General features: G+C 46.6%; 7 non-coding genes across 7 annotated transcripts; all 7 read left to right on the top strand.

Moving 5' to 3' along the window:
- The first annotated feature begins 541 nt into the window (after positions 1–541).
- Positions 542–732, top strand: LOC142271611 (U2 spliceosomal RNA). The gene has a single exon (XR_012736643.1). It is a non-coding gene; the product is annotated as a U2 spliceosomal RNA (small nuclear RNA).
- A 1,387-nt stretch (positions 733–2,119) lies between these two features.
- Positions 2,120–2,310, top strand: LOC142271612 (U2 spliceosomal RNA). Its single transcript, XR_012736644.1, has one exon. It is a non-coding gene; the product is annotated as a U2 spliceosomal RNA (small nuclear RNA).
- Positions 2,311–3,697: 1,387 nt separating this feature from the next.
- On the top strand, positions 3,698–3,888 carry LOC142271613 (U2 spliceosomal RNA). The gene has a single exon (XR_012736645.1). It is a non-coding gene; the product is annotated as a U2 spliceosomal RNA (small nuclear RNA).
- Positions 3,889–5,275: 1,387 nt separating this feature from the next.
- Positions 5,276–5,466, top strand: LOC142271614 (U2 spliceosomal RNA). Its single transcript, XR_012736646.1, has one exon. It is a non-coding gene; the product is annotated as a U2 spliceosomal RNA (small nuclear RNA).
- A 1,387-nt stretch (positions 5,467–6,853) lies between these two features.
- On the top strand, positions 6,854–7,044 carry LOC142271615 (U2 spliceosomal RNA). The gene has a single exon (XR_012736647.1). It is a non-coding gene; the product is annotated as a U2 spliceosomal RNA (small nuclear RNA).
- A 1,387-nt stretch (positions 7,045–8,431) lies between these two features.
- On the top strand, positions 8,432–8,622 carry LOC142271616 (U2 spliceosomal RNA). The gene has a single exon (XR_012736648.1). It is a non-coding gene; the product is annotated as a U2 spliceosomal RNA (small nuclear RNA).
- A 1,387-nt stretch (positions 8,623–10,009) lies between these two features.
- On the top strand, positions 10,010–10,200 carry LOC142271618 (U2 spliceosomal RNA). Its single transcript, XR_012736649.1, has one exon. It is a non-coding gene; the product is annotated as a U2 spliceosomal RNA (small nuclear RNA).
- Positions 10,201–11,416: the final 1,216 nt, after the last annotated feature.

The raw sequence follows: 11,416 nt of genomic DNA on the forward strand, positions 1-11,416 counted from the left end.
GCTGCTGCCTAGAAAACAAGCTGCGCAGAAGAAGTTGTTCTTTGGGTGGGAGGGTGGGCTAGTGGAAGGAGGGGGCAATCTCTTTTTTTCCCGGGTGGTAGGGGGATGACAGGAGAAGGGAAGCGGGTGGTGAGAAAGGTACAGAGGGCAGGGTTTGGGGGCTGGGAAGGAAAGGGAAAAGATTAGGGTTTGGGGATGATGAAAGGGCTTTCTACGGGTAAGGATGGCAAAGGGTGGCAGTGACGGAAAGTCAGGCAACCTGTCCTGTCCGTCTTTTTGTATCGTGAATTGGAAAGACTGCAAGGGGGAGGGGAGTTGCTTGCGCCCTAAAGGAGGAGTTATTCAGATTCATTGCAGTGGGCGGCGGCTGCAAAACGCACCATTCTTCTTGTTTTGGCTCTGCAAAGCAGCCTTTTCAAGGGTTGGCTTGGGTGACAAAATGTCTTGTGTAGGCGTGGGTTTGTCTCCCTCTCGCTCTCTCTCCCTAAGATGTGTCCGGCATAGGCCAGGGTGCCACTCGAGGCCCAAACCAATTCTGGTTATCGCTTCTCGGCCTTTTGGCTAAGATCAAGTGTAGTATCTGTTCTTATCAGTTTAATATCTGATACGTCCCCTATCTGGGGACCATATATTAAATGGATTTTTAGAACAGGGAGATGGAAAAAGAGCTTGCTCTGTCCACTCCACGCATTGACCTGGTATTGCAGTACCTCCAGGAACGGTGCACCCCTTCTTAACCCAGTTTCCAAAAGCAGAACTCAATTCACCTGATTCATATTAGCCCGATTTAATGAATTGGAAGAAAGCATACGTCTTCATATGCACCTCAATTTGGCCCATTCACTTTTCACACTTCCTCCTTTTGTTTTTTATCTTTCACACTTTTGACTTTCTTTATTCATCCAAATAGCAAACTCATCACCACTCAACCTGACCAACTCGGCTATGTCCCCGTGCTGCAGTTCTCTGTCTTATCTAGATCATTTGCAATTGAATGGAATAGATCCCTTTTGGACAAAGTGGATTCACCTGCTGCTGCAGTGACCACAGGTGTGATAACATCTAGAATTGGCATCTGGTGCGATCTCTCCGCTTCCACTCCAAAGAAAGTTACCTGTTTATTCCTATCATGCATTGGTTTTTGGGGTTTTCTTTGAGTAATGATGATCTCTTTAGTAGTCTGTTGGCGCCCTCTCCTGGAGGAATAGTTTGCTTGCTCTTGGACATTCTAAAAGAGAGGTCATGATAGACATTGAGCTTCTGAGCTCAATTGGGGACAGTCATGGGTGATGAATGTTTGCAACCTACTGCGAAGCCTCATACCGCAATATAAGGAACGTCAAATACTAAGAAAGGGCGGCCTATGAAAGAATTACTACTTTCAATAAGTACACTTAAACGGCTAATTGGGAATAGAAAAACTGTAAAAAGCCCTCTGAGAAAGCCCCCCTCTAACCTTTGATAGTAAGCTTTTCTGTAGTCTGCCTGTTGATGTATTTTCCGTTTGAACTGTGCACAACATGAAGAGACGGAACACTGGCGGCTTGTCACAATGCCCCCCGATGACATCACAATAGCGCTGCTGCCTAGAAAACAAGCTGCGCAGAAGAAGTTGTTCTTTGGGTGGGAGGGTGGGCAAGTGGAAGGAGGGGGCAATCTCTTTTTTTCCCGGGTGGTAGGGGGATGACAGGAGAAGGGAAGCGGGTGGTGAGAAAGGTACAGAGGGCAGGGTTTGGGGGCTGGGAAGGAAAGGGAAAAGATTAGGGTTTGGGGATGATGAAAGGGCTTTCTACGGGTAAGGATGGCAAAGGGTGGCAGTGACGGAAAGTCAGGCAACCTGTCCTGTCCGTCTTTTTGTATCGTGAATTGGAAAGACTGCAAGGGGGAGGGGAGTTGCTTGCGCCCTAAAGGAGGAGTTATTCAGATTCATTGCAGTGGGCGGCGGCTGCAAAACGCACCATTCTTCTTGTTTTGGCTCTGCAAAGCAGCCTTTTCAAGGGTTGGCTTGGGTGACAAAATGTCTTGTGTAGGCGTGGGTTTGTCTCCCTCTCGCTCTCTCTCCCTAAGATGTGTCCGGCATAGGCCAGGGTGCCACTCGAGGCCCAAACCAATTCTGGTTATCGCTTCTCGGCCTTTTGGCTAAGATCAAGTGTAGTATCTGTTCTTATCAGTTTAATATCTGATACGTCCCCTATCTGGGGACCATATATTAAATGGATTTTTAGAACAGGGAGATGGAAAAAGAGCTTGCTCTGTCCACTCCACGCATTGACCTGGTATTGCAGTACCTCCAGGAACGGTGCACCCCTTCTTAACCCAGTTTCCAAAAGCAGAACTCAATTCACCTGATTCATATTAGCCCGATTTAATGAATTGGAAGAAAGCATACGTCTTCATATGCACCTCAATTTGGCCCATTCACTTTTCACACTTCCTCCTTTTGTTTTTTATCTTTCACACTTTTGACTTTCTTTATTCATCCAAATAGCAAACTCATCACCACTCAACCTGACCAACTCGGCTATGTCCCCGTGCTGCAGTTCTCTGTCTTATCTAGATCATTTGCAATTGAATGGAATAGATCCCTTTTGGACAAAGTGGATTCACCTGCTGCTGCAGTGACCACAGGTGTGATAACATCTAGAATTGGCATCTGGTGCGATCTCTCCGCTTCCACTCCAAAGAAAGTTACCTGTTTATTCCTATCATGCATTGGTTTTTGGGGTTTTCTTTGAGTAATGATGATCTCTTTAGTAGTCTGTTGGCGCCCTCTCCTGGAGGAATAGTTTGCTTGCTCTTGGACATTCTAAAAGAGAGGTCATGATAGACATTGAGCTTCTGAGCTCAATTGGGGACAGTCATGGGTGATGAATGTTTGCAACCTACTGCGAAGCCTCATACCGCAATATAAGGAACGTCAAATACTAAGAAAGGGCGGCCTATGAAAGAATTACTACTTTCAATAAGTACACTTAAACGGCTAATTGGGAATAGAAAAACTGTAAAAAGCCCTCTGAGAAAGCCCCCCTCTAACCTTTGATAGTAAGCTTTTCTGTAGTCTGCCTGTTGATGTATTTTCCGTTTGAACTGTGCACAACATGAAGAGACGGAACACTGGCGGCTTGTCACAATGCCCCCCGATGACATCACAATAGCGCTGCTGCCTAGAAAACAAGCTGCGCAGAAGAAGTTGTTCTTTGGGTGGGAGGGTGGGCTAGTGGAAGGAGGGGGCAATCTCTTTTTTTCCCGGGTGGTAGGGGGATGACAGGAGAAGGGAAGCGGGTGGTGAGAAAGGTACAGAGGGCAGGGTTTGGGGGCTGGGAAGGAAAGGGAAAAGATTAGGGTTTGGGGATGATGAAAGGGCTTTCTACGGGTAAGGATGGCAAAGGGTGGCAGTGACGGAAAGTCAGGCAACCTGTCCTGTCCGTCTTTTTGTATCGTGAATTGGAAAGACTGCAAGGGGGAGGGGAGTTGCTTGCGCCCTAAAGGAGGAGTTATTCAGATTCATTGCAGTGGGCGGCGGCTGCAAAACGCACCATTCTTCTTGTTTTGGCTCTGCAAAGCAGCCTTTTCAAGGGTTGGCTTGGGTGACAAAATGTCTTGTGTAGGCGTGGGTTTGTCTCCCTCTCGCTCTCTCTCCCTAAGATGTGTCCGGCATAGGCCAGGGTGCCACTCGAGGCCCAAACCAATTCTGGTTATCGCTTCTCGGCCTTTTGGCTAAGATCAAGTGTAGTATCTGTTCTTATCAGTTTAATATCTGATACGTCCCCTATCTGGGGACCATATATTAAATGGATTTTTAGAACAGGGAGATGGAAAAAGAGCTTGCTCTGTCCACTCCACGCATTGACCTGGTATTGCAGTACCTCCAGGAACGGTGCACCCCTTCTTAACCCAGTTTCCAAAAGCAGAACTCAATTCACCTGATTCATATTAGCCCGATTTAATGAATTGGAAGAAAGCATACGTCTTCATATGCACCTCAATTTGGCCCATTCACTTTTCACACTTCCTCCTTTTGTTTTTTATCTTTCACACTTTTGACTTTCTTTATTCATCCAAATAGCAAACTCATCACCACTCAACCTGACCAACTCGGCTATGTCCCCGTGCTGCAGTTCTCTGTCTTATCTAGATCATTTGCAATTGAATGGAATAGATCCCTTTTGGACAAAGTGGATTCACCTGCTGCTGCAGTGACCACAGGTGTGATAACATCTAGAATTGGCATCTGGTGCGATCTCTCCGCTTCCACTCCAAAGAAAGTTACCTGTTTATTCCTATCATGCATTGGTTTTTGGGGTTTTCTTTGAGTAATGATGATCTCTTTAGTAGTCTGTTGGCGCCCTCTCCTGGAGGAATAGTTTGCTTGCTCTTGGACATTCTAAAAGAGAGGTCATGATAGACATTGAGCTTCTGAGCTCAATTGGGGACAGTCATGGGTGATGAATGTTTGCAACCTACTGCGAAGCCTCATACCGCAATATAAGGAACGTCAAATACTAAGAAAGGGCGGCCTATGAAAGAATTACTACTTTCAATAAGTACACTTAAACGGCTAATTGGGAATAGAAAAACTGTAAAAAGCCCTCTGAGAAAGCCCCCCTCTAACCTTTGATAGTAAGCTTTTCTGTAGTCTGCCTGTTGATGTATTTTCCGTTTGAACTGTGCACAACATGAAGAGACGGAACACTGGCGGCTTGTCACAATGCCCCCCGATGACATCACAATAGCGCTGCTGCCTAGAAAACAAGCTGCGCAGAAGAAGTTGTTCTTTGGGTGGGAGGGTGGGCTAGTGGAAGGAGGGGGCAATCTCTTTTTTTCCCGGGTGGTAGGGGGATGACAGGAGAAGGGAAGCGGGTGGTGAGAAAGGTACAGAGGGCAGGGTTTGGGGGCTGGGAAGGAAAGGGAAAAGATTAGGGTTTGGGGATGATGAAAGGGCTTTCTACGGGTAAGGATGGCAAAGGGTGGCAGTGACGGAAAGTCAGGCAACCTGTCCTGTCCGTCTTTTTGTATCGTGAATTGGAAAGACTGCAAGGGGGAGGGGAGTTGCTTGCGCCCTAAAGGAGGAGTTATTCAGATTCATTGCAGTGGGCGGCGGCTGCAAAACGCACCATTCTTCTTGTTTTGGCTCTGCAAAGCAGCCTTTTCAAGGGTTGGCTTGGGTGACAAAATGTCTTGTGTAGGCGTGGGTTTGTCTCCCTCTCGCTCTCTCTCCCTAAGATGTGTCCGGCATAGGCCAGGGTGCCACTCGAGGCCCAAACCAATTCTGGTTATCGCTTCTCGGCCTTTTGGCTAAGATCAAGTGTAGTATCTGTTCTTATCAGTTTAATATCTGATACGTCCCCTATCTGGGGACCATATATTAAATGGATTTTTAGAACAGGGAGATGGAAAAAGAGCTTGCTCTGTCCACTCCACGCATTGACCTGGTATTGCAGTACCTCCAGGAACGGTGCACCCCTTCTTAACCCAGTTTCCAAAAGCAGAACTCAATTCACCTGATTCATATTAGCCCGATTTAATGAATTGGAAGAAAGCATACGTCTTCATATGCACCTCAATTTGGCCCATTCACTTTTCACACTTCCTCCTTTTGTTTTTTCTCTTTCACACTTTTGACTTTCTTTATTCATCCAAATAGCAAACTCATCACCACTCAACCTGACCAACTCGGCTATGTCCCCGTGCTGCAGTTCTCTGTCTTATCTAGATCATTTGCAATTGAATGGAATAGATCCCTTTTGGACAAAGTGGATTCACCTGCTGCTGCAGTGACCACAGGTGTGATAACATCTAGAATTGGCATCTGGTGCGATCTCTCCGCTTCCACTCCAAAGAAAGTTACCTGTTTATTCCTATCATGCATTGGTTTTTGGGGTTTTCTTTGAGTAATGATGATCTCTTTAGTAGTCTGTTGGCGCCCTCTCCTGGAGGAATAGTTTGCTTGCTCTTGGACATTCTAAAAGAGAGGTCATGATAGACATTGAGCTTCTGAGCTCAATTGGGGACAGTCATGGGTGATGAATGTTTGCAACCTACTGCGAAGCCTCATACCGCAATATAAGGAACGTCAAATACTAAGAAAGGGCGGCCTATGAAAGAATTACTACTTTCAATAAGTACACTTAAACGGCTAATTGGGAATAGAAAAACTGTAAAAAGCCCTCTGAGAAAGCCCCCCTCTAACCTTTGATAGTAAGCTTTTCTGTAGTCTGCCTGTTGATGTATTTTCCGTTTGAACTGTGCACAACATGAAGAGACGGAACACTGGCGGCTTGTCACAATGCCCCCCGATGACATCACAATAGCGCTGCTGCCTAGAAAACAAGCTGCGCAGAAGAAGTTGTTCTTTGGGTGGGAGGGTGGGCTAGTGGAAGGAGGGGGCAATCTCTTTTTTTCCCGGGTGGTAGGGGGATGACAGGAGAAGGGAAGCGGGTGGTGAGAAAGGTACAGAGGGCAGGGTTTGGGGGCTGGGAAGGAAAGGGAAAAGATTAGGGTTTGGGGATGATGAAAGGGCTTTCTACGGGTAAGGATGGCAAAGGGTGGCAGTGACGGAAAGTCAGGCAACCTGTCCTGTCCGTCTTTTTGTATCGTGAATTGGAAAGACTGCAAGGGGGAGGGGAGTTGCTTGCGCCCTAAAGGAGGAGTTATTCAGATTCATTGCAGTGGGCGGCGGCTGCAAAACGCACCATTCTTCTTGTTTTGGCTCTGCAAAGCAGCCTTTTCAAGGGTTGGCTTGGGTGACAAAATGTCTTGTGTAGGCGTGGGTTTGTCTCCCTCTCGCTCTCTCTCCCTAAGATGTGTCCGGCATAGGCCAGGGTGCCACTCGAGGCCCAAACCAATTCTGGTTATCGCTTCTCGGCCTTTTGGCTAAGATCAAGTGTAGTATCTGTTCTTATCAGTTTAATATCTGATACGTCCCCTATCTGGGGACCATATATTAAATGGATTTTTAGAACAGGGAGATGGAAAAAGAGCTTGCTCTGTCCACTCCACGCATTGACCTGGTATTGCAGTACCTCCAGGAACGGTGCACCCCTTCTTAACCCAGTTTCCAAAAGCAGAACTCAATTCACCTGATTCATATTAGCCCGATTTAATGAATTGGAAGAAAGCATACGTCTTCATATGCACCTCAATTTGGCCCATTCACTTTTCACACTTCCTCCTTTTGTTTTTTATCTTTCACACTTTTGACTTTCTTTATTCATCCAAATAGCAAACTCATCACCACTCAACCTGACCAACTCGGCTATGTCCCCGTGCTGCAGTTCTCTGTCTTATCTAGATCATTTGCAATTGAATGGAATAGATCCCTTTTGGACAAAGTGGATTCACCTGCTGCTGCAGTGACCACAGGTGTGATAACATCTAGAATTGGCATCTGGTGCGATCTCTCCGCTTCCACTCCAAAGAAAGTTACCTGTTTATTCCTATCATGCATTGGTTTTTGGGGTTTTCTTTGAGTAATGATGATCTCTTTAGTAGTCTGTTGGCGCCCTCTCCTGGAGGAATAGTTTGCTTGCTCTTGGACATTCTAAAAGAGAGGTCATGATAGACATTGAGCTTCTGAGCTCAATTGGGGACAGTCATGGGTGATGAATGTTTGCAACCTACTGCGAAGCCTCATACCGCAATATAAGGAACGTCAAATACTAAGAAAGGGCGGCCTATGAAAGAATTACTACTTTCAATAAGTACACTTAAACGGCTAATTGGGAATAGAAAAACTGTAAAAAGCCCTCTGAGAAAGCCCCCCTCTAACCTTTGATAGTAAGCTTTTCTGTAGTCTGCCTGTTGATGTATTTTCCGTTTGAACTGTGCACAACATGAAGAGACGGAACACTGGCGGCTTGTCACAATGCCCCCCGATGACATCACAATAGCGCTGCTGCCTAGAAAACAAGCTGCGCAGAAGAAGTTGTTCTTTGGGTGGGAGGGTGGGCTAGTGGAAGGAGGGGGCAATCTCTTTTTTTCCCGGGTGGTAGGGGGATGACAGGAGAAGGGAAGCGGGTGGTGAGAAAGGTACAGAGGGCAGGGTTTGGGGGCTGGGAAGGAAAGGGAAAAGATTAGGGTTTGGGGATGATGAAAGGGCTTTCTACGGGTAAGGATGGCAAAGGGTGGCAGTGACGGAAAGTCAGGCAACCTGTCCTGTCCGTCTTTTTGTATCGTGAATTGGAAAGACTGCAAGGGGGAGGGGAGTTGCTTGCGCCCTAAAGGAGGAGTTATTCAGATTCATTGCAGTGGGCGGCGGCTGCAAAACGCACCATTCTTCTTGTTTTGGCTCTGCAAAGCAGCCTTTTCAAGGGTTGGCTTGGGTGACAAAATGTCTTGTGTAGGCGTGGGTTTGTCTCCCTCTCGCTCTCTCTCCCTAAGATGTGTCCGGCATAGGCCAGGGTGCCACTCGAGGCCCAAACCAATTCTGGTTATCGCTTCTCGGCCTTTTGGCTAAGATCAAGTGTAGTATCTGTTCTTATCAGTTTAATATCTGATACGTCCCCTATCTGGGGACCATATATTAAATGGATTTTTAGAACAGGGAGATGGAAAAAGAGCTTGCTCTGTCCACTCCACGCATTGACCTGGTATTGCAGTACCTCCAGGAACGGTGCACCCCTTCTTAACCCAGTTTCCAAAAGCAGAACTCAATTCACCTGATTCATATTAGCCCGATTTAATGAATTGGAAGAAAGCATACGTCTTCATATGCACCTCAATTTGGCCCATTCACTTTTCACACTTCCTCCTTTTGTTTTTTATCTTTCACACTTTTGACTTTCTTTATTCATCCAAATAGCAAACTCATCACCACTCAACCTGACCAACTCGGCTATGTCCCCGTGCTGCAGTTCTCTGTCTTATCTAGATCATTTGCAATTGAATGGAATAGATCCCTTTTGGACAAAGTGGATTCACCTGCTGCTGCAGTGACCACAGGTGTGATAACATCTAGAATTGGCATCTGGTGCGATCTCTCCGCTTCCACTCCAAAGAAAGTTACCTGTTTATTCCTATCATGCATTGGTTTTTGGGGTTTTCTTTGAGTAATGATGATCTCTTTAGTAGTCTGTTGGCGCCCTCTCCTGGAGGAATAGTTTGCTTGCTCTTGGACATTCTAAAAGAGAGGTCATGATAGACATTGAGCTTCTGAGCTCAATTGGGGACAGTCATGGGTGATGAATGTTTGCAACCTACTGCGAAGCCTCATACCGCAATATAAGGAACGTCAAATACTAAGAAAGGGCGGCCTATGAAAGAATTACTACTTTCAATAAGTACACTTAAACGGCTAATTGGGAATAGAAAAACTGTAAAAAGCCCTCTGAGAAAGCCCCCCTCTAACCTTTGATAGTAAGCTTTTCTGTAGTCTGCCTGTTGATGTATTTTCCGTTTGAACTGTGCACAACATGAAGAGACGGAACACTGGCGGCTTGTCACAATGCCCCCCGATGACATCACAATAGCGCTGCTGCCTAGAAAACAAGCTGCGCAGAAGAAGTTGTTCTTTGGGTGGGAGGGTGGGCTAGTGGAAGGAGGGGGCAATCTCTTTTTTTCCCGGGTGGTAGGGGGATGACAGGAGAAGGGAAGCGGGTGGTGAGAAAGGTACAGAGGGCAGGGTTTGGGGGCTGGGAAGGAAAGGGAAAAGATTAGGGTTTGGGGATGATGAAAGGGCTTTCTACGGGTAAGGATGGCAAAGGGTGGCAGTGACGGAAAGTCAGGCAACCTGTCCTGTCCGTCTTTTTGTATCGTGAATTGGAAAGACTGCAAGGGGGAGGGGAGTTGCTTGCGCCCTAAAGGAGGAGTTATTCAGATTCATTGCAGTGGGCGGCGGCTGCAAAACGCACCATTCTTCTTGTTTTGGCTCTGCAAAGCAGCCTTTTCAAGGGTTGGCTTGGGTGACAAAATGTCTTGTGTAGGCGTGGGTTTGTCTCCCTCTCGCTCTCTCTCCCTAAGATGTGTCCGGCATAGGCCAGGGTGCCACTCGAGGCCCAAACCAATTCTGGTTATCGCTTCTCGGCCTTTTGGCTAAGATCAAGTGTAGTATCTGTTCTTATCAGTTTAATATCTGATACGTCCCCTATCTGGGGACCATATATTAAATGGATTTTTAGAACAGGGAGATGGAAAAAGAGCTTGCTCTGTCCACTCCACGCATTGACCTGGTATTGCAGTACCTCCAGGAACGGTGCACCCCTTCTTAACCCAGTTTCCAAAAGCAGAACTCAATTCACCTGATTCATATTAGCCCGATTTAATGAATTGGAAGAAAGCATACGTCTTCATATGCACCTCAATTTGGCCCATTCACTTTTCACACTTCCTCCTTTTGTTTTTTATCTTTCACACTTTTGACTTTCTTTATTCATCCAAATAGCAAACTCATCACCACTCAACCTGACCAACTCGGCTATGTCCCCGTGCTGCAGTTCTCTGTCTTATCTAGATCATTTGCAATTGAATGGAATAGATCCCTTTTGGACAAAGTGGATTCACCTGCTGCTGCAGTGACCACAGGTGTGATAACATCTAGAATTGGCATCTGGTGCGATCTCTCCGCTTCCACTCCAAAGAAAGTTACCTGTTTATTCCTATCATGCATTGGTTTTTGGGGTTTTCTTTGAGTAATGATGATCTCTTTAGTAGTCTGTTGGCGCCCTCTCCTGGAGGAATAGTTTGCTTGCTCTTGGACATTCTAAAAGAGAGGTCATGATAGACATTGAGCTTCTGAGCTCAATTGGGGACAGTCATGGGTGATGAATGTTTGCAACCTACTGCGAAGCCTCATACCGCAATATAAGGAACGTCAAATACTAAGAAAGGGCGGCCTATGAAAGAATTACTACTTTCAATAAGTACACTTAAACGGCTAATTGGGAATAGAAAAACTGTAAAAAGCCCTCTGAGAAAGCCCCCCTCTAACCTTTGATAGTAAGCTTTTCTGTAGTCTGCCTGTTGATGTATTTTCCGTTTGAACTGTGCACAACATGAAGAGACGGAACACTGGCGGCTTGTCACAATGCCCCCCGATGACATCACAATAGCGCTGCTGCCTAGAAAACAAGCTGCGCAGAAGAAGTTGTTCTTTGGGTGGGAGGGTGGGCTAGTGGAAGGAGGGGGCAATCTCTTTTTTTCCCGGGTGGTAGGGGGATGACAGGAGAAGGGAAGCGGGTGGTGAGAAAGGTACAGAGGGCAGGGTTTGGGGGCTGGGAAGGAAAGGGAAAAGATTAGGGTTTGGGGATGATGAAAGGGCTTTCTACGGGTAAGGATGGCAAAGGGTGGCAGTGACGGAAAGTCAGGCAACCTGTCCTGTCCGTCTTTTTGTATCGTGAATTGGAAAGACTGCAAGGGGGAGGGGAGTTGCTTGCGCCCTAAAGGAGGAGTTATTCAGATTCATTGCAGTGGGCGGCGGCTG

This window comes from Anomaloglossus baeobatrachus, unplaced genomic scaffold (assembly GCF_048569485.1).
Source record: "Anomaloglossus baeobatrachus isolate aAnoBae1 unplaced genomic scaffold, aAnoBae1.hap1 Scaffold_3377, whole genome shotgun sequence".
Taxonomy (NCBI): Eukaryota; Metazoa; Chordata; class Amphibia; order Anura; family Aromobatidae; genus Anomaloglossus; species Anomaloglossus baeobatrachus.